This window comes from Bubalus kerabau, chromosome 6, assembly GCF_029407905.1.
Source record: "Bubalus kerabau isolate K-KA32 ecotype Philippines breed swamp buffalo chromosome 6, PCC_UOA_SB_1v2, whole genome shotgun sequence".
Lineage (NCBI taxonomy): Eukaryota > Metazoa > Chordata > Mammalia > Artiodactyla > Bovidae > Bubalus > Bubalus kerabau.
The window spans coordinates 57,338,481-57,361,701 of NC_073629.1; the positions used below are offsets into that span (position 1 = coordinate 57,338,481).

General features: G+C 43.7%; 2 long non-coding RNA genes across 2 annotated transcripts; one reads left to right on the top strand and one right to left on the bottom strand.

Moving 5' to 3' along the window:
* Positions 1 to 214: 214 nt before the first annotated feature.
* LOC129655186 (uncharacterized) lies at positions 215 to 16,519 on the bottom strand. The gene is made up of 3 exons (XR_008715813.1): positions 14,345 to 16,519; positions 5,474 to 5,519; positions 215 to 1,271 (listed from the first exon to the last, which is right to left on the bottom strand). It is a non-coding gene; the product is annotated as an uncharacterized LOC129655186 (long non-coding RNA).
* LOC129655185 (uncharacterized) lies at positions 13,384 to 22,789 on the top strand. The gene is made up of 4 exons (XR_008715812.1): positions 13,384 to 14,194; positions 16,418 to 16,521; positions 17,031 to 20,165; positions 22,402 to 22,789. It is a non-coding gene; the product is annotated as an uncharacterized LOC129655185 (long non-coding RNA).
* Positions 22,790 to 23,221: the final 432 nt, after the last annotated feature.

Here is a 23,221-nt window from a genome sequence, read left to right on the forward strand (position 1 = left end):
TGAAAATCAAAATGGGAAGCACAACTTGTGATCTGAATGCAATTTTTTTTCTGACAAAGCTCTTAATATTCAGCTTTCCTTAAGTTTTGTCTTCATGACCTAAGACGAGTCCATAAGGATTACTCTTTCTGCCCCATTCAATTCACACACAGAGTAGAATTTCACATAACCTGCCTTTAATTTTTTCATATAAATAATTAATTCTACATTTAAAAACACGTTAAGATGTTTTATTTCTTAATCAGCTAATTTGACTGGGAAACAAAGATGCCTTTTATTCACATTTTCTTTGAGTCGTGTTACTGTAGTAAAAGTTCCCCACAAGATCTGGCCTTCGCTCACAAGTTTCGTGGCTGCCAATTAGTTTCCAGAGTCTCTATTTTACAAAAATGCTTCTCACTTTTAAAAAATGTAATTGAATGTCTGTTCATCACAGAGTTTCTTGTGTTCAAGCCTAGGGTGTTAAACATTTTTCAGGTTGACTTGGGTCAGCTTTGAAAAATTTCAGACAGTGAAACTTGAGAAGGGACCGTATGCTACGGTATGTCCCTCACATTTTGTTAAGTATGAAGTGGATATTTAAATGGACTTGTTAGACTGCGAGACCGCCTTAAAGTGAGCTGTACAGTTTACAAGACTATTAATTAAATGAGAGGATTGCATGGGATGTACATGTATTTTATTTTCATAATCACTCACATTGGCCCAGAGTTGCCCTTTAATTTTCAGACTAATTAAAGCAAGACACTGAACTGCTAAGCTCTGCACAGACGCTGACACTGATAGACATGGAATGGCGCGTTTTTCTTTTTTAAAAGGCAGGAAAAAGAAGGGGAGAAGAAAGAATTCGCCTGAGTGGACCTGACTCCATTCCATTCATGGCTCCCTATTTGTTCCACTCCTGGATCAAGTTTTTAATTTAGCAAGACTGCATTTTGGGGGAGTTTTCGACCCCATCTGTTTGGGGCCAGTGTGTTCCCCACCTGGTGGTGCAATTGATTTTTGAATTAACTGGGCTTTATTTCAGCACAATAGAGCAATTGTTTAGTTGCTTTTAAGCACTAAGATTCTTGGAATCTGATGGGCAAAAAATTAAATCAGATGGCAATGCACAGTGCTCTCAGCTGCTAATTGCATTTGACCCATTATCATCCTCAGTCCTGCTTCAGACTGACACGGCTGACTCGGAGTTTGAAATGTAGGTGGGAGGGCTGCCTTTGCAGGTCATCATACTGTAGCAGGTCCCTTCCTGGAACACTCCTCTCCAAGGCCTGGGAAAGAGAAGAAACAGACATGAGCAATTATCCCTGGAGAGTCCACTGGGGGCTGGTGGGGCCCCCTCCCACCAGCGCCATGGGGCCAGGAGTGGGGACCAGGAGCCCCGCAGCAGAGGTGTCAACTACCCAAGTGTTCATCACACCCATGGAGTCAGGGGCTTTGGGGAACTTCTTCTCCTGCCTCCCACGCCCCACCCTTCAAAAGCCCGTTGCACTGGGTCAGAGTTAGTGACTCTCCTGCTGCCTCTCAAGCTTTTGACTGTGCCGTGCCACCCAGAAAGCCTCTTTGAAAAGAGTGTGGGGTTGATAAAGGTCTTCTCTTTCTTCACAAAGAGAAGTTCCACTATTCTGGAGAAGCTCATAGCTTACACTATGAGTTTACACCACTGGGAAGCCTGGATCTATCAGGATGTTGGTGTCCAGCTTCAGCTCCTCTCCCCTGGAGTGGGCACAGCTCCTCCCTACGAGGCAGAGATCCCAAGTCAATTCAACAGTGACTCTCCAGCAGGCCCTGAGAAGGGATAAGACTGGGGAGCACTGAAGGGGAAAGGGTGGTTCCCAAGTCAGGAGAGGCTCTGGAGGTCAAAAGCAATTACGTCTGGGAAGAGGAAGTGGGTCCAATCCCCATCCCTTCAGGCTGGAAAAAAAAACTGGTCCTGAATAGGCAGGGGATGCAGGGTCTCTAGGGAGCAGGGTCCTGACTCCAGAGCCACCTGAGGAGGACTACCCCCAGCATCCGAGTCCCCAGTAGCCCTGGGAGCTGCACCCCAAGCTGCGGTCTAGAAACAGGTTTCCTTCAAGATGATGAAGTAAAAGTGAAAATGTTAGTAGCTCAGTCGTGTCCAGCTCTTTGCAACCTCACTGACTGTAGCCCACCAGGCTCTTCTGTCAATGGAATTCTCCAGGCAAGAATACTGGAGTGGGTAGCCATTCCCTTCTCCAGGGGATCTTCCCAACTCAGATGTCAAACCTGAGTCTCTCACATTGCAGGCAGATTCTTTACCATCTGAACCACCAGGGAAGCCCCCTTCAAGGTGATGGCCGTGTTCAAATCCCAGCTTGGCTACTGATTTATTGTGTGAGCTTGGCCAAGTGATACCACCCTGCTGCCTCAGTCTACCATATGCTCAAATAGGAGTAGTAATAAATAGTAACTACACAATAGCACTGTGAGGATTTTGGAGCAAAAGTTGGTGTTGAGGGGACAGGGCAGCTGCATTTGTAAGAGAACAAAGGTGCTGAGTGCTGCCCCCAAAGACCTATTGCCCTTCTCTCTGTTCCTCCATGTGGAGCTCTCAGCATCGCCCACTCAGCGCCAAGGTGGCAGTGCCTTCAGGGCATGCTGGGGAGGGTGCCCTGTCCACCACTGAGCTTTGACCCTCCCCAGAGATTGAGAGCCCAACCTAGCCTTGCTATTCGCTGGATTTGACCCCAGTTTCTTTCCTCCATGGAAAATCAGAAATTGATAATTCTGTGAGACTTTAATCATAGTTCCTGCATGTATTAAAAGATGTGTAAAGGCCCCCGACTTCAGCAGTACTGCAGGAATCATCCTATCCCTATTCTCAGCTCAGAGATAGAGAGAGGCACTGTGTTTGGGGCCAGGTCTACACTGCACCTGGATCTCTATATTTGCCAATAAATAGAAGCACATGGAGTTATTAATTAGCATTTATGAGCTCATTAGCATTCATAAGTATTGTCAACACAAGATGATGAACTAAGCTGGATTGTTTGGGAAAGAGAGATGAGGGAGAAACTTTCTCCCTCCACTTGGATTCAAATAAATGTTACTTCCCTAGAATCAACCCCCACCTAGGAGTCAGCAGAAATAAACACAAAATACACAGGGCAAGACAGTAAATTCCCTGTATATGAGGGTGGCCTCTTCAGAGTCTCTGGTTCCTATTACTAATCTACTTAATATTGAATGGATTTGAGACTCTGTTTAAAGAAAACATACAGTAGCAATATTGCCATCCAGGGTGGCCATATGTGCTTCTTTTTCATGAATTTTCAAGGTAAAAGAAAACTCAGAGATCACTGCATCATCCTACTGTGCATAATGTTTCAGGTAGAGAAAACCATGTCCTAAAGTTGGTAGCACAGCTGGGTGTGAAAACTTCAGGTCTCTACTTCTTTTTTTATAATTCAAAAATGGATAAAACTGTCAGATTTGAGGCTAAAAAAAAAAACTAATCCATCTGAGTCAATGTTATCACTATGTTTAATCTGTCCTTTCCTCCCCCAGGAAAGCATGCTTCTTTCAGTCTAATGAAACCAAGCGGCACTCATTGCCTCTTTCTGTTAATCTTTCAGTCCAATCAGCAAGAGTCAGTGGTAGCTGATGTCTTTGGTCCCTTCTGGGCAGGGCAACCAAGTGAATCACTGTGGGAAACACCCAGCTTCTAATAGAAACAGGCTGGAAATTATACTGGGATTAAAGAGTCCAATTTACTAGGGACTGAAAGGGGATTTTACAGGGGAGAGAGTAGCAATTGGGTGAAGGAGGGAACAGAGGCATGGTTGGAAACCGAGAGACCCCTAGAGGACTTTCCACTCAGTTCTTCTAGCCATTTGAAAATGTAACCATTTTTATGCAGATCTATAACATTTGAATTAAACCTAACAGGAGATGTAATAGGTTAAGAAGAAACCACTTAGTAAATCTTCTCCCACATTCAATTCATACCAGGTGCTTTTGCTCACAAAAAGCTACCCACAAGAGAATGATTTTGGGTGCAGCCCTGACTACTTGCTGTTGCCTTTTCCAATCTTAGCTATATCAGAGTGCTACCTAATTTCTAAAGGGTACTCCATAATTCTCACTTACAATGCCTGATATCAAACTGCAGTCTCTGTGTGTGATGTGTAAGTTGGCACCTTGGCCTGTGTTGGAAAAACATTTGGTGTTAGATCTATGTGTTCTGGGCTTCCCAGGTGGTGCCAGTGATAAAGAACCCACCTGCCAATGCAGGAGACATAGAGATGCTGGTTCGATATTTGGGTCTGGAAGATCCCCTGGAGGAGGGCATGGCAACCCACTCCAGTATTGTTGCCTGGAGAATCCATATGGAAAGAGGAGCCTGGCAGTCCACAGTCCATCAGACATGAGTGTAGCAACTTAGCATGCACACACACTATGTGATCTAGATGGGAAATGAGAGAAGACCACGTACTGACGCAGGACACAAACTGTTCAGCTATAGAGGTCTGTATGGGTCTCTAATCTGGGACAGCTGGTCCAAGTGGCTCATCCTAGTGACATAATTTTTCAAAACCACCCCATTTTTGCAAGCAAGTAGGTTTTCATGCCAGTAGACTGGTTGTATTTCTTAAACTCATTGTTGAGTATTCCAATTCATGATTTTGTTTTCTATATGGTTATTAGTGAATAAAATAACCAAGAAGCCAAAAGTGACCTCTACCACATATTTGAGTTCATCTACATAAAACGTTGGATTCTGTCTGGAATACAGTGTTGACTTTTAATTTGATCTGGAGTTTGTTGCCAAAATAGTTCACCCATCTTCTTGTTTCCTAATACTTGATGATCTTTCTTGACATTTAGAGTTCATCACCTTCTTTAAGCTTCTTTGGGATGCTGAAATCTTGGGTTTTGTGACTAGGATTGAGTCATATTCTCTTGCGGGTTCTCTGTCTTTAGAATGATCATCAGAGAGTTTTACTAACTCAGCAAAGTAGTCCACACCAGTGAGGCCTTTCCAAGCACCAACAATGTGAGGCGCTTCTGGATAGTTATCTCAAAGTACCAACAATGTTCTCCTAGAACTCTGGGCCTGTAATCAGTCATGGACTTACCCTGCCATGCCTTTAGGTATTTCTTGTTTTAAATAATTTGGAGGAAATGGGGCAACTTTCAGCAATCTAGAATAGCTGAAAAGGCATCAGTAACTCCACTGCTACAGACCCTACCAACAGAAAGTGATCTTGAGGATGTCTTTTTAAAAGCCACTTGAAAAAACATTTTTTAAATATTCATGAGGAAGGAAAACTTCCAAATTCATTTTATGAGGCCACCATCACCTTGAAACCAAAACCAGACAGAGATAACACACACACACACACACACACACACACAATTACAGGCCAATGTCACTGATGAACATGGATGCAAAAATCCTCAACAAAATTCTAGCAATCTGTATCCAACAATACATTAAAAGATTACATACCATGATCAAGTGGGATCATCCCAGGGATACAAGGATTTTTCAATATCTGAAAATCAATCAACCAATGTGATACATCATATCAGCAAATTGAAGCATAAAAACCATATGGTCATCTCAATAGATGCAAAAAATACTTAGAATAAAGAGAGAAAAAAATATATTTAAAAAGTCACCTGTAGATGGTAACAATAACCCTGTGTACGAGACAGCAAAAGAGACACTGATGTATAGATCAGTCTTATGGACTCTGTGGGAGAGGGAGAGGGTGGGGAGATTTGGGAGAATGGCATTGAAACATGTATAATATCATGTATGAAACGAGTCGCCAGTCCAGGTTCAATGCACGATACTGGATGCTTGGGGCTGGTGCACTGGGACGACCCAGAGGGAGGGTATGGGGAGGGAGGAGGGAGGAGGGTTCAGGTTGGGGAACACATGTATACCTGTGGCGGATTCATTTCGATATTTGGCAAAACTAATACAATATTGTAAAGTTTAAAAAAAAAAAACAACTATATCAGAACAACGACAACAAAAAAGTCACCTGAATAGATACGCCACAGTCTTCACAGTAGTATTATTTATGATTGCCAAGATATGGAAGCAACTTAAGTGTCCATCAATAGGTGACCGGATAAAGAAAATGCGATGTACATATGTACATATATATATATCCAGTCTTCTGTTGTGTGTGTGTGTGTGTGTGTATATATATATAGTAAAATAGTACTTAAATATAAAAAAAGAAATTTTGCCATTTACAGCAATGTGTATAGACTTGGAGGGCATTATGCTAAGTGAAATAAGCTAGACAGAGAAAGACAAATACTATATGATGTCACGTATATGTGGAATCTAAAAAGCATAACAAATGTGAATATAACATAAAAGAAGCAGATTGTAGAGACTCACAGGTGAAGAGAAAAAACTAGTGGTTTCCAGTGGGGAGAGTGAAGGGGGAAGGGACAATATAAGCGTAAGGGATTAAGAGGTATAAACTATTAGGTGTAAAATAAGCTACAGGGATATATTGTACAATATGGGGAATATAGCCAATAGTTTACAATAGCTATAAATAGATCTTCAAAAATTGTAAATCACTATATTGTACACCTGTGACATATAATATTGTACAGCAACAATAATTCTATAAAAAGAAAAATAAATTTAAAAAATAAAAGCCAAATTCACTAGTATCTGCCAGAACTAAGATCTGCTGCAGAATAAAATAATTTTGTAAGGTGTCATGCACAGTGACCAAAAGACACTCAAGCAGCTGCATTTCTGGGAAGTAAGAGGGGCAGCTGCAAGCAGGACATTGAAAAGACTGAAGGAGGCATTAGAACCCCATTTCCCACTGAGATCCTGTCAATGTCTCCATGTCATCCACAGGATAAGTTTATGTTGTTCAGTATGGAATATAAGAGCCTCCACTACCTGATCACTGCTTTCCCTGACCTTGTCCTCTGGGCTCTAGCAACATCCAGCCACGTTATTTTTCACCTTTGCTCTGCCTGGAATAGTCTTTCACTGCACCCTGATCTTCCCTATTTTATAACCCTAAGCTCAGGCATCAACTCCTGGAAACTTTTGCATTACATTCTCCTTCTGCTCTGACCACCAAGCTTTTTACGCTCATCTCTACTACTCCATTTACTGTAGTATTTATAATAGTTTGGTTAAGTATCTTTTTCCTCCACCTGACTGTGAGTTTCTTAAGGGCAAGCGTTACGTCTTATTTCTCTTATTCATTTTCTCAATCCCTATACAAAGAACAAAGTCGAAGACATAGTAAACGTGTAATAAATGCTCAGTGGATGAATAACAGGCTTCCAATAAAATGAAAAGTCTATGAAGAGATGGTAAATGCCATCCCACAGCCTAACCTGGTGTATCAGAAATGGAAGCACCAATTGTGACTAAACACTCAGGCAGCCTGAAAGACAAAGAAACTGAGCCCCTGAGAGTAGCAGCATCTACCCCCACCAGCCCAGCTCCTACTGTAGCTGAAGCAACTCCATCTACAGTCAGATTCACAATGACCACTGATATCATTATTTCCCTCTTTAAAACCATTTTAGATTCCCTTTATCCTCAGCACCCTCATCCTTAAAGGATCTTCTCTTCTCAGGCCATGGTTGCTGCATTTTGTTCATTTATCATCAAAATTGAGCAAAAGAATACCCAAAGACTCAAAAGGTTCCCCTGGGTGGTAAACATAGATCTCCCTGCCCCTGTTGTATAAGTACAGTCCTACTTCTTCTTGGTCAGGGTCAGATCCTGTGCTGAGATGGTGGTCCCTTGGCTCATGAAATCAGAAATGCCCAGCCAGTAGCCATAGCTTAGAATTCAATGGGACTCTTACTGTGTTCCCTGATGGAAGTGTTTTTCTTTTGGAAACCAAGATCTCTAAACCTGCTGAGCCCAGAGCTGTGGGGAGGGGAAGTGTAAATTCCCTACCTGGTTCATTGGGAATAATGGGAAGCAGAGCCAGCCCTACTTTGCCCCCTTGGTTCCTGGATGCCTATTTTCTTCCATCTGGGGCACAGCTCCATATGATGGTCATTGATTGAGAACGTACACTGCATCCTAGAGGACAGCGCCTGATCCTCACAGACACCATCCCCAAGCTGCTGCCACAGCTTTGTCTTCAACAGGCCATTCCATCACTCCAGCTTCTTCTTGCTGGTGCTATGTGAGATAAGATGAGTAGATCCCACAGCACTGTACCCTCTGGTGCATCTCCTTTGCCATAAAGTGGGCTATTTAGTGTGACCCAACGAGATGTGGTATCCACTCAATGGATCAAATACTCCAAGCCCTCAGATGCAGATGGTGGTGCAAGCTGGGGCTCTGCAGGCAGTAAAGAAAAACCCCATTCCAGTTATGCATCCATTGTGCCAGGCCTGGGGTGATCGATGGCAGTGGCTGGCTGATGTCAACTGATCTGGTCATTCTATCTTCTTGTTTATTTAACAAGACCTCTTCTGTGTTAAACACTCCCTGGTGAAAGTTAACCTGTGATTCAAAGATCTCCACACCTCATGCCCATTTCCACAGGAATGCCTCTTCCCCAGACTTCCTTGTCTTCTAATCTTCTTCCTTCTAACTCCTGACTATTCAGCCAAGCCATTTGCCATTGCATATGAGTTTATCTATATTCTTTCCCCACATAGTGGATAAGGTACACCATTTGAAGCTATACTTATAAAGAGAATTTCCACTGATTGGTGACTTCAAGGTCACTCCTGAGTAGGGCTTTAGTACAGCAGCAGTCCATTTCCGCTTGCAGTTACATATCAGGACAACACATTCATGAACCAAGCTCAGCTTCTTACATTCTTTCTCCATCAACTGGCCACAAAGGACCCCATGCAGCCACAGTGTGCACTGAGAGAGAGGCAGTGTGATGGTGGCAGATGATGACTTGGGGTCTGGGCCACCTGATCATGCAGTTACTTGTGCCCTCCGGCCCTGCTCATGTTCAATCCTAAATGCACCCTTTCCATCTTGCAGTGGATTCCCTCTAGCCTTCCCCACCCAACTTTGGTGAATCTATTAACTGTCCATTGTGATCTGTTTCTGTTCAGTTCAGAAAACAGTTCATAAGAGACAGTTCTAGCCTCATAATCATTTGATGATTAATATGCAGAGTCCCAGAGCATACCAGGAACTGCTCTTCAAAATCTGTATAGTCTGTCCTCTGGAACCTCCCAATGAACATATTTTGGTGAGATTTCTGACCTTCTGTGGTATTTCTACTTTGCCAAGCCCATTTCTTTGAGCCTTTTTAATCCTTTCTCCCACTACCACAATAACTCATTTCTACTTCACTTTATGTAGACTGTTACTTTCTTCAGGCGTCTGAGAGCAGTCTTAAAACAGTAAGGTATCCCAGGACCCTTGCTGATGTCCTGTATCCCAGGAGAGTGCTCCCATACTGATAAATCCTCTTTAATATAACTTCATATTCCACCCACCTTGATCCAGTACTCCCAGAACCCAGTCCCTTAAGTAGTGTCCCGGATCCTGCCAGCATTGTTGCCTAGATCCTGCAGTTCCTTCCAGGTATAGGACCTTTCCTCCCCTAGTAAGATCAGCACTTCCCCAGCCGGCAGTGTTGTCATTTCCCCTATTTAATAGTCTGGCTGTCGAGAGAGAGGACATGAGGCAGATCTTCAAGAGAAGGAAATCCATTTGTCTTGTTGTCAAACAAGAGAGGAGCAGTGTTGGTCTTCAGCAGAGAAGAGGGGGCCCCTCCTGTGGGCCCAGGAGTTCAGGGGAATCTGGAGACTTGAGATGTCAAGCACATCAATTCAGATGTCACAGTCTCTTATCTCAAGAGCCTGTTGCTTCCCAATCAGGAACTTGGTGTCACACAGCACACCTGCCTAGATGTACGTTCAACCTTCCTTGGAACTCCACTAATCTTATGATCTTCAACAGCAGGTAGACAAGCTCCAGAATTCCATCTTAGCATCACCTCAGCCAGCCTCAGACTTCTGAAGCTGGTTTGCACATTGGAGTTGTCCCAAGTTGAGGTGAGATGGGCAGTCCTTTATACCCCTGAAAAACAGCATTCTGATGCAGGCTACCCCAGCAAAGGGGTGTGACATTGAATAAAGAGACTCACTTAAGCAAAGGTAGGTAGCAGAAGGCTGACAGCTGAGGATTATTAGCCAGGAGCACTCCCACCAATTTGAGGGGTAAGTCCTTCCATTCCAAGGGGGATCTGGGTGGTTCGGTGTAGTGACTGTAGAAGCCAGCTATTGTTGTTGTTTAGTCGCTAAGTTATGTCCGACTCTTTTGTGACCCCATGGATGGTAGCCCACCAGGCTCCTCTGTCCATGTAATTTTCGAGGCAAGAATACTGGAATGAGTTGCCATTTCCTTTTCCACGGGATTTTCCTGACCTGGGGAGCAAACCCATGTCTCTTGCATTGGCAAGCAGGCTTTTTACCACTGATCCACCAGATAACCCAGCTCTACCTCTTATTAACTGTATGACCTGGGTAAGTCACTCATGCTCTCTGGGCCTTTGTAAAATGAAAATAACAATCATGCCTACATCACAGGGTTGTCATAAAGATTAAATGAAATAATAACATAATGTACCTTAATACAGGGGGCTTAAGGTACCTTAATTCCCTGGTAGCTCAGATGGTAAAGGATCCCCTGCAGTGCCAGAGACCCAGGTTTGATCCCTGGGTTGGGAAAAATCCCCTGGAGAAAGGAATGACTATCCACTCCAGTATCCTTGCTTAGAGAATTCCCTGGACAGAGGCACCTAGCAGGCTATAGCCCATGGGGTCGCAAAGAGTCAGACTTGACTGAGCGACTAACACATACACACACCTTAATACACAGCCTGGTACATAATAAATACTGTAGCTTCTTATAGCTACAAGAAGCTTTGGGTTTATATGGGAAGCTAAGACTAAACTATAGGATAGAACAGAAAGAGCAATAGAAGTTTAGAGGAGGTGAAGATCAAAGAAAGAAAAAAGAACAAGTTCAAAGAGGAGATGGTTAATAGATATACGATGTGTAGAAAGGTGCAACAGGAGGAGACAACCTCCAGATAAGACATGAACATGAGCAGAGGCCCAAGAAACAAACACAACACTCGGGGGATGATGAAGAAGGCAGCCTGGCTCTTGTAGTGCTTTCCGCCCAGGGTGGACTGGGAGTGGGTGGGTTATGAAAGCTCAGAAATCCAGGCTGAGACAGCTGCTCCATACACCCCAACAGATCATAGTAGAGTTGGGCTCCATAGTGGTGTAAGGAGCATCCCTGAGGAATGAAATGTCTTGGCAGGAGAGGGAAAAGGAGGATGGAGACAGACACAAAGGAGAGAGACTTGTGCAGGAGAAGGCTGAGAACAAATTGGAATTAAAAGTCAATCCTGAGAGTGAAAGAGAAAACCAGAAATGAAGAGGAAATGTAGAGTAGAGCTTTAAGAAAAAATGATCTTTCAATTTCAGAAGCTCCAATTCAAAGAGTTAGAGTCTCGTAGAAAATAATAATTTAAGGTTTCCCTAGTGGCTCAGACAGTAAAGAATCTGCCAGCAATGCAGGAGACGCAGGAGACATGGGTTCAATCACTGGGTCAGGAAAATCCCCTGGAGAAGGGAATACAACCCACTCCAACATCCTTGCCTGGAGAATTCCATGGACAGAGGAGCCTAGTGGGTTACAGTCCATGGGGTCGCAAAGAATCTGACACAACTGAGCAACTAACAAGGCTAGGATCTGTGTTACTTCCTTGGGAAACAGTAAAAACTTATTTATTAAGAAGCCCAGTATTTTCTTATATTATAAATAGCTCTGAATTAATGTCCCTTCCCCAAATGCCTACTTTTCCAACAGGTGCAATATGACACCATCTGCCCAACAAAAGAATCTAAATGTCACTAACTTCATAGGAAAATATAACTGGTGTTTAAGACCCTAGTTTATGATGATGATATTTAATAATCTCTACTTATATAGCATAGAGGGGCATAAAATGAATTATAAACGCTAGTGCTATAAATCACAATAGAAAGACAAGAAACATGACACTCCCCTCTTAGCAGATCCTTTCATTCAGCAAACGTTGATTGGGCTCCTACATGCCAAGCATTGTAATGATGCAGAAATTTGGCTACATGGAGTCGGATTCACGCTGCTTGAGTGCCTGCCCCCACCACACCCCCTCAGCAGAAATGAGAGCCCCCAAGAGTAGGAACAATGGCTTTTCCTCTCTGAAGTGTTAGGGCCCAGCACTGTGCCTGGAAAGGAGGAGTTATTCCATAAATACGTATAGATTTCATAAAAATTAAATACTCGGAATTAGTTTTAAGACCATGCTACAGTTATTAAAAACATAAACCCAGAAACTCTTGATTCTGAACAATTCCTAACCACTGGCCCTTACTTCTCATAGAAACGCCTGTCTAGTGCTCTTCTGCCTTTTCTTTTAGTTGGTAAAACATTCACTCATCCTCTGGACACTGAATTTCCATAGTCCTTTGCAGTTATTGGGTACAACATCAAGGCTAAGGCTGGGCCCCACACTAAGATTTGCTTTTTTCTCCAAGGTTTTAGCTTCTTTGAAGATTTTTATATTGACCAGAAAGATAGAATTCTGCATCTAAAAATCCCTCCAAGTCAATGTCCTCTTGTTAGTCTGGGTTGAGTGTAGGATTTGGCAGTTCCAATTAATAACAAGTGGCCAGCAGAAAATAGGAATAAATTAGATGCTGGGCTTCTTTCTGACTCAGGCTTTGGGATCTCACTGAGGGAGGAAAGACCACACTCCAGCGAGATTCTTCACCTGTGTACGGTAATTTAACCCTCCTCACAGGGTCCAAGCAAGCCTATCCTGTGGCATACTAAAATCCTGGGAAACTGGAGAAAAAGGTAAAGTCATACATTTGTGCCTAAGTCTTGCACCTTCTCCCCCTCCCCTATCCAGAGTGGATGCTTTAAAAAACTGGACTGCTAATATCAGGAGGTATCTCTTATTAACAAAGGCAATGGTGCCAGGGACCCTGATCATGACTCTCCAAGCCTCAGGAGCCAAGTGGCACCGAAAGGGCCAGGAGCTCCGCCCCAAGAATCCTTAGGACATCACTCTTAGGACTCATCAGAAGAGTCGTCGTTTTCTCAACTGTCAAATACCAGGGCCCAGACACTCACTTGGCCAAAATAACCCTAATGAGGTTGCTGGCCATTTCAATAGTACAGCTCATCATCTCTCTTTACCTTTTGCTCCCTAACTTTGCTCAACCAATGACTGTGTAAGCCTGTTCGCTAAAGATCTTCAGGTCATGACACACAAGCAATGCAACTGAAGAAGGCCCGAGAAACTGAAAGAAGAGGACCTGGCTTCCTTTATTCTTTGAAAAATAAGTCCTCTATCACTTAGCTAAAATTTACAGAAGGAAAAAATAAAAAGAATTTCCAAGTTTCTTTCTTTTGCATTTTGGGGGAGGAGGGTGGCACAGCTGAGCCCACAGTTGTACATGAAAGTTAATATTTCCAGGGCCCTGCGTGGGATACCTTTCCCAGAATTCATGTTCTCAATGGGAAACTGAAATAGCGTGTGAGAGTTACCCTAAGTAGATTTAAATAATTAAATTCAAAAATTCTCAAACCACTTGCTGTTTCAAATTTATTTCTTTAATAACAACTCAGACTCAGCAACAGACTGGATTAAGGTTTCATTTATTCGAAATTTAAGGTATATCCAGCTCTGAGTGTTGTTTTTAAGTATTTAAGGGGAAATTTGTGCACGGTGAAAATGAAGAGACTGCAGCATTATAAATTCATTTCCTCTATTAGAATCAGGGCCGCGCCTGCCCACTGCAGCTGTTCGGAAGGCAGGGCGGCCAGGCTGGAGGGCGCACCCCGGCAGCAGACGACCCTTTGTTTCCCCAGAGAGGAGACTTGGCCGGCCCCACACCCTTCACGGGAACTATTTCCTCAGTGGCGCCAGGCAGTTGGGCAGGATCATCTGGTGCGGTTTTCATGTGGCAAAGCAAAAAATCCTCCGGGATTCCAGGGTGACTTCTAAGGATCCACTTTCATCCGTGACCTCAAACCCTGCCTTGCACCAGGCCCCAAAGACGAGAGGTCACTGCGGCCTGGGCAGGATTCACTGACCTCTGAAACCACCCTCCCTGATCCATCCAGCAAAAGCCGAGAGCGACTCAGAAAACAGGTGTTACATGGCAGGTAACAGCCCCACGATACTTACTATTCATGCTAACAATTTTACAAACAAGTGAGTTTCTTATACATTCATCGCCACCCCCAGGCATTCATATTCTTTTTAAGTACAGAAACCTTAATTAGATTTTGACCACAGACCCGGATTTGACTTACCCTGACAGGGTTTCCATTAGTGTAATCTGTGGGGGAATTCACTGTTTTAACATCTGTGTGCCTGAGGCCTATCTCACATTTACTGCAAAACTCTGAAAAGCCTCCCTTGTATGGCTGTATGTTTCCTCATGCTCCCAATTTCACAGAAGTCATTTCAGCACCAAACGGTAATTAGCAAAGGGATGGGCCTCAGCTGACATGAATGCAATTTATTGTTTTCCACGAGGCCCTGAACCAAGCAAACAAAGAACACAGTCTAGCTGTCTGGCATTTTATTAACTTGTATTGTGCAGTGCACCTTACTGAAGGGAGATCTTCAGGAGAAATTCAGCAGTTTGTGTGTGGCAACACACAGACTTGGGAAGAATATTAATTTCGGTTCAATTAGGCAACTTGTGTAGTACCTCAGCCTGTAATATAGGACAGCCACTTTTATAATTATCTTTCATATTAACTTTATCATCACCAGACTTTTGCATAAATGCAACCTTTCATCTTTAAAATGCCAACACTTCTTCAATTTTGGCAACTGTACAGCACTGCTAATTATTTGCTCATTATATGTGGTTAACTGATGAATCATTAATAAATGAATGAATGGCTAATATATTTTTATGGTAATTGGAGATATAACTGATTGCAGACTTCCTTAGCTTCTCAAAACGGCACTGAATGAGCAGTGGCTGCCTAATTGTTTACAGATGATATTTATGCCTCCACCCAGCATTTCCCACAGTTGTGGTTTATCACTGGCATATTCTCATCAGTTCGGGGTGGTGGCTTGCTGAGGACCAGTCTGGGCAGAGGGGAGTGGGCAGCAGCATGACCGGGCTTCCTTTCTTGTGTTTCTGTCACCTCATTTGTTTCAGCTCAGCTGACACGTAACCACGTATGGGCCTCATGGCCATTTGCTAGCAATTTGAAGACTCCTTGTGGACTCTATTTGCTTAGGCATTGGCTTGGCCCCAGCTAGAACACTGCTGTGGTTACCCCTAGTTCAGAACTTAGAGTCGAACGCTGACACACAAGCATTCATGCCATTCAACTGCCACTTGTCTTGCCTGGCACATGCAAGGGAAAGGTGGCCACCCAGCCTGGTGTCTCCATGGTTGAGGAGCTAGAGGAGACCCTTTACATAGTTCAGTTAGAAACCTGGAGTTCAATTTGCACCATTGACAGAAGACCAGAAAATGAAATCAACCAGAGGTCCTTAATGCTATTCACTGAAGCACCATTCCATGGCTGGTTAATGGGTTTGGAAATAACTGCTGCATTACAAAAATTATATTTGTCACACTGCAAATCAGTCACCACCTATAGGTTAATAACAAAGAGTCTGTATTTGTTGACGATTTTTGTGAAAATGAAGGATAGAATACTGGCCAAATATGACTTGTTTAGCTACGTACAAACAGACGGAACAAACAGCAAGTTCGAAATGCAAAGGAGACTACCAATTTTTAATTATAATTATTTAACCAGGTGGGTAGTTTCTCCTAATGAACATTTCCATGAAAACAGAATAACTAATGACAGTCTTAAAGAAGCCTTTGTCTTTCCATGTACTAATGATCACATTTATAAATATGCAGCAAGGCCCCCGTGTACATTGCTAATGATAAGTAATTAAGCACCAGGCGTGGGAAGCCAGTGAAAAGGGTCATGTTAATGCAAGAGAGGAAATTAAAAATGCAATAAAATAAGTTGCCTAGAAAAGATTAAATAAACTTCTGGCTTCTCTTCATTCCAGAAGGAAAAGAACAGTGGTTTCCTCACTCTAACAGTAAAGCCATGTCAAGCTATTCAACAGCTGGTTACAAAGTCAGAGAGTACAAGTGCTCAGCTTACTTTCTGCCCACATCCCCATTTGATCCCACTGGTTTGAAGGCAGAGGGGGTGGTTTCAAAGGGCACTTTGGGTCACTGGGAGAATAAGAAGGACCCCTAGAAAAAGGAAGCAGTCGGCCAGGAAGGATGGATATTAGCAAATTAAACTGGATTTTGATTGTTACTGTCAAGGTACCATTTGTTTATTAAACCATGTTGACCGACCTGGTTTTTTCTCATCTTCTAGATGAGAAAGAGAGGACAAGATGAGTGCCTTTTCCAATACAGTAGAATAACTTCTGTCTCTCCTCACATTGTCTGCTTCCTGACCAGCCAGCGAACTGCTGGAAGGTGAGACCATGACTCTAATACTAGACATTGCACCAGATATGATGAGTGCTTAGGAGATGCTGGTTGAATGAGTGAATTAATGGATATTCAAAATAGATCAGCTCTAAACATCACTCCCAATTCAAGCAGGCCTGCCACCCAAACATTTGGGCCCAGTTGAAAGATGTGGGCCATTTTCCTCTCTCATTCAGGTACTAAGAAAGGCATTGGGTTTTTCTTCAGTGTACCATCACCAAAAGGAACAGAAACGTGAAGCTTTAACAAAAAATTGGTCTTTGCAAAAATCATAGAGTTGGCTTTAAGACTGTTTGGGGATTGAATAGGAATTCTAGCATTTCTATTAAGCATTACGATGCACAGAATGAATCAGATACCTTATTGACAAAAGAAAATGGACATGTATTTGGATCGCCAAAGCTCTTTAATAAGGGCAATTTTTATTCTTTCTTTAAAATGTCTTAGTGAAGCTCTTAAACCACTGAAGCTTTTTTTCCTTTCAAACATTTCAGACTCGTTGATCTCAAGACTCTCAAGGTTTCCCCAGCCCCACACTCTTCTCCTTGGTTAATCCCTCAGTGAGGGGAATCGAATTTTCTGTGGCTGCATCTAGGGTTAATGAGAAGGCAACCTTGATTTGAAGAAAAAAGGCAGCAACAAACAAAAATTAAAGCTTGGTTGAACACTGGAGGTGGTTTTTCCTTTCTGTTTTTTTTTGTTGTTGTTGTTGTTTTTTCTTAAGTTCAAAAAAACAAATCATAAGGCAGAAAACCCAGGGCTGGACCTTTCTGCCTTGTTCTAATATTGAAAGGAATGATTTCCTTTTACATAACATCTTCAACAAGGCCACACCTCTTTTGTTATCAGAGTGTTGTCAACGGCAAGCCTGCTTGACTCTCATAAAGGCAATATAGTGCCCGACAGTGGGGTCCCAACGTGTGTGGGGGCCTAGATCTACCTTACAAATGGGCTGCCAGGCCAGCCTCCAAAGAGGACGCGACGGGCCCCAGGGACACCTAAGTTGCGTCTCTCCCCACCTTCTCCGGAGGCCTTGAGTTTCTTGGGGCCGGCAGGGTATCTCCTCCGGAGAAAGTTCAGCCGGCGGCAGGGACACTCTGCAAGCTTATCCTGACCCCCAGTGGCCGGCTCTGTCATCGGACCTACACCGGCTCCCACTCTCGCCGCCCCTTGGCTCCCTACCTAGCTAGATCCCCAAGACCCAGGCAGCAGGAGTTTTAATTGACAATTAAAACAAACTTCGATTCTCACCAGAATCGACTGAGTGAAATTTCGCAACTGCAAATTTCGCAACTGCAAGTTTCACAATTCAATTCCCTTGAAGCAAAACCAACAGTTTCCCTGAGGTTTCACTCCACACCTCTCCATTTGTTGTTTAACTTCCCCCTCAAATTTCCCTTCCCACACAGCATTTTATTTGAGAGTCAGGCCTGGAAACGGTTTAATTATGTTCCTGGGGGTCCCCGCCGCGTGCCTGCCCCGGCGCTGAGTCAGCTCCTCCGCGCAGCCAGGATGGGAAGGGAGCGCGCTCCCGGCCCAGGCCCGGAGGTGGGTATTTATGGCTTCGGCTGTCCCGCCTGCCGGTCGAGCTGTTTCATTTCGTCAGCCACCGAAATCAAACAACCTGAAATAAAGCTTCCGTGCCCGTGAATAGAATGGAGTCAGCAAACACTTCTGACCCTGGCGGTAGCGTTACCGGATTTAGCCAGCAAAAATACTGGGCGCCGGGGGAACAGATTTATACCAAAATCGTTGTTGTTTATCTGAAGTTCAAATTTAACTCGAGGTTGTCGGGGTTTTTTTCTCTCTTAACCCCACCACATGAAGAAAAGAGACGCTCTGTTTTATGGTTTTACAGATCAGCTTTGATCAGGCCCTTGGATCAGGCACCCACTCTTGGTGCCCCCTTAGAATTAGGTGAGGGATTTTTTTTTAATCAAAAGGAAAATAGAGCATGTTTTTTTTTCTGGTGGCCACCCGGGAGGGTAGGCATTGGCCCATTTCTCAGATTTCAGTGCTTGACAGGATAGAAGTGACTACATTCTAAATTGCTAGCTTGTACATGCTGACATGTAAAAAAAGGTTTTTTTAAAAAGTTTTGCATTACTTTTATCTTCCTTAAAAAAACATGCTATGGCCTTGGGAATACTGTATGTATCTGTTACCGACAGCTCTGAAAACCACTTCTGCAAAGCTTGTCAGTTAAACCAAATGTTAAATGGAAAAAATTTGGCGGGATTTAAAATTAGCCCCACACACATTACTTACAGATGTTTCCATAAAAAACACTTGAAACTGAACCACACCAAGTAATAAACCCCACAATGGTGTATTTTTTATACCCCAAGTTAATTTTTATGATATAAGTAGCTATATGAAGAAGGTATTGCATACTGCTTAAATTAAATACGGAGGAATGAAATCAGCAGTATCCCTTTACAGCATATGGCCCAGCAAATCAAATTACAAAGCTTTCCACATCTCATTAACTGCAATGAGTACAGTGAGTTTTCTAATAAGTCACATCTTTTTCATGTGAGTGGTGAGCAGTGACTTATTGTAAGAATTCACAGGATGACCCTTGTGCTGAAATTAAGAACTAATCTAAAATGGGCAGGGTCATCTGGTCAAGACTGATCATAACATTTCCTCATTATTGTTTTAGTTGGCATTGAAGTATATGTTTTCCTGGTGCTCCAGCTGAAAAATGCCTTTGATAATTTCACTGACAGCAAATAACCCACACACTGCCATTTAATGAGTTCAGGCAGGATTAGCTGACAATAAAGAATATAGTATAAATGTTTTTATTAGAACTGATTTATTTTTTAGCTGCACCACAAAAAAAAATTTTTTTTTTAAGAAGTCACATGGAAATGCTGAGCTGACTTCTCCCCTTGTGATAGCCCTGGAGGTGATGCAGGTGAAGGGCAGGAGGTACATGGAGCCGAGGATTCATCAAGACAGTTTACATTTGGGCTGCAAACGGTCAAAGGCAAATGCCAGCTGGAACCCACACTCAGATGTCGGGTTCCTCTTTTGCACAACAAGGAAAAAAATACTTCTACAATTGCTCATCATGTGGCCTTTGGTGGAGATGAATTACCAATTTACAACCTCTTGTGTTTGGAGAGAAGCAAACTGTGCTCTTTTGAGGCAAGAATCAGGAACCTAAAATCATTCAAGCCTTCTTGTTTATAAGGCCAGAGTGAGGCCAAAAATCCATTTCCCCCTGTGCTCTAAGCCCTTTCAATGACGAGACTCTCACCATCTGCACTAATAAATATGGACTGGTGTGTGTATAACCATACACTGAGGAGCGGGGAAGAGTGAAAGGATTTTAAATGGTTGCAAATTGCTCTCCCACTGAGATAACAGCAGTTTGCATGTGAGCCTCAGTTGTTGCACATTAAGAATGGGCATTTGGCTTCTTTTCACACAGCTGTGAGAGAAGTAGATTTCTGAACGACCAGAGAGAAAACGGGTCTGTTGTTCTTAGGGACACAGGCTTGCTAGTGGCATCTTGCCCAGAAGCTCTTTCTTCCCAGCTCCAACCATGGGGACGACAGACAGGATAAGCAGACCCAGTCCTCGGCACTGGAAGCACTGGGATTTCTGGAACTGGTGAGGTGAGCCCTGAGATGGAAGCCACATCTCCAGTGCTCAGCAGAGACCAAAGGGATCATAAACAGAGGCAAGGGTAGAAGGCTGATATAGCCTAACAGGTAGAAAGTTATCCTTGAAGTTAAGGTGAGTTTCCTGGGACAATCTGGGAGCTTAAAACTGGCTCATAGGCCCAAGTGGTCATGGAAAAATCTGTTTTAGGAAGATACAGAAGACAGCATTAAGATGGTGTAGGGTTGGCAGGACCCCAGCAGTGATCTGCAGCCTAAGAAAAGCACCCAGTGCTAAGACTCAGAGGTCACCTCCCAGACAGAAAGAAGTGACTCCCTGTTCTCAGCAAAATGTAATAAGAACCTGGGGGAGCTTCGGCATGACTAATCAGTTAACCATGGAAGAGTCGCAGGAGCTGAAGAACAGACACAGGGAGTGGAGTGCCCTGCTCATCAGAAGGTGCAGGTAGTAAACGCTCAACACCATGAAAAGACCTTCTGTCCAAATGCTGGGAAAGATGCGCTCCAATAGAAGGCAGCCTACCCCAGGTGGGAAGGTGGAACTCAAGTCGCCCACCTCCCCACTCAGGTGGGGAAATGTGAGGGCAGTGGGCGCTGGGAAGCAAGGGGGACTCTGAAGCATGGAGACCTAGGAGAGGATGGAGACAGGAACTGAAACTGAGCAAAGGGTCAGCTGCTGGGACCAGGCCCGGTAGACAAAGGCAAGCAAGACCACTGAGGAGGGACAACTCTCAAGAAGCACGTGTGGCTAAACCCACAGGAGGAGAAGGAGCTAGCCGGGGGCCAAGCCTTCAGGAATGCCCAAGGCAAAATGCTGGTGGTGGGCTAGCTAGCTCAGTGCATGGTGGTGGGCATGCATGCTCAGTGTCCAACTCAGTGTTGCAACCTTATGGACTATAGCCCACCAGGCTCCTCTGTCTGTGGAATTTTCCAGGCAAGGACAGTGGAGGGGGTTGCCATTTCCTACTCCAAGGGATCTTCCAAACCCAGGGATCAAATCAGTGTCTCTTGTGTCTCCTGCACCGGCAGACGGATTCTTTACCGCTATGCCACCTGGGAAGCTAGCTGAGGGTGGGGGAGGGATTAAATACAATCTATAAAATACAATCTTTCTCACCCAATCCCCGGTGAGAAGGAGTTAGTGTTAACCACCCAAAGCAACTGTTCAGAAAAATTGTGTGTTGTCTGCTCACTGTGTTACTCTATGTCTTCTCAGTGAAGCCCGTATTAGAGTCTCTATCATCTAATTTCACCCTTTTAGTTGTAATTGAACCTGCCAAGCCTTCAGTTACACAGACCCTGGCTATTTACCTGGAACCTAGACAAGGGCAATCCCTTAGTATTGCTAGGTAACAATAACAAACCAACAAATATTTGCACAGCCTTACTGTTTTCTAAAGTGTTGTCATAACGTTTCTCATTTGCCCTTCATTACTATGCCGTGAAGAAGGCAACTCAGCCGTAGCTAGGAAGTTAAAGAGCCGGATCTCAGACCTAAGACTTCAGATGCCAAGCCTGGTGTAATTCTTATCTCAGCAAATAGCTATTATGCACTTCTCAGATAACACTGAAATGCCCTGGCAGCCTGAGGAAACACCTAGGTTCTACTCTTGAGAGAATATATTCCAGGCTTAAGGCAAAGTTCGCAGAAGAAACCAGCCTCTTCTTGTTTCCCTCGGAATCAATTGTATGTGCTGGACCTTCTGTCCATTCCTCCCCGGCTGGGACAGACAGAGTAGTATTGCCAAGATGCCATTCTTAGGACAGATAACTTGTAGGGCCCACGCCCTCCCCACCTGGGTAGCTGCTCATTGACTGTGCTTGGAATCAGAGCCATAGTTGCTTTTGTGTCACAAAAAGAACAGGAGAGAAAAAATAATCATGTCCAGTCCAGACCTGAATGACACACAGATGACCAGCACAGCTTAAAGCAGCAGCAACCAGGGGAGCAGCTGGCCCTGGCGCCCTCTATGTGCATTTCACCTTCCTTCCCCCACTCCCTCCTCTTTATTCCATCTCCACCATCAGTGATGCTCAGCATAGAGTCACTGTTTAAAAGGAAAAAGGATCGGGGGACACATGTACACCTGTGGCTGATTGATGTCAATGTATGGCAAAAACCACCACAATATTGTAAAGTAATTAGACTCCAATTAAAATAAATTAATATTTTAAAAATTAAAAAAAAAGGAAAGAGGAAACTTCTTTCTCTCTTCATTCTTGTCCTCAGCTCCAGCAGGTGAGCAGCACCCAGTTGAAAATTCTGGAAGCTTCCCTGGTGGCCCTGTGGATAGAAATCCACCTGCCAATGCAGGGGACATGGGTTTGATCCCTGATCCAGGAAGATCCCACATATCATGGAGCAGCTAAGCCCATGCACCAACTACTGAGCCTGCACATTAGGGCCAGGGAGCCACAACTACTGAGCCTGTGGACCAGCCTGTGGACCACAGCTACTGAAGCCCACATGCCGAGAGCCTGTGCTCCACAATAAGAGATGCCACTGCAGTGAGAAGCCTGTGCACGGCAACAAAGAGTGGCCCCTGTTCGCGGCAAATAGAGAAAGCCCATGCACAGTAAGGAAGACCTAGTGCAACCAAAAATAATAATTTTTTTTTGATGTAATGTGGCTGAAGAAATAAAGGCTCCAGATGAATGCTGCAGGTTGGTTGTGCAAGTAGATTACAGAAATTCTAGTCCAGGTAGGAGGCTTTGGAGGCCTCATCTCTACCATGGTTTCCTGAGGCAGAATGAGACAGACCTCATTTTATTGTGCTTTACATTATTGCGCTTTGCAAATACTGAGGTTTTTACAAATCGAAGGTTTGTGGAAACCCTGTGTTGTTAGATGATGGTTAGCATTTGTAACAATAGACTTTTAAAATTAAGGTATATACTTCTTTTTAGACATATGCTATTGTACACTTAATAGACTATAATATAATGTAAATCTAACTTTTATATGTACTGGGAAAAAATTCATGTGACTTGCTTTATTGCAGTAGTCACTTTATTGAGGTGGTCTGGAACTGAACCCACAAATCTCTGAT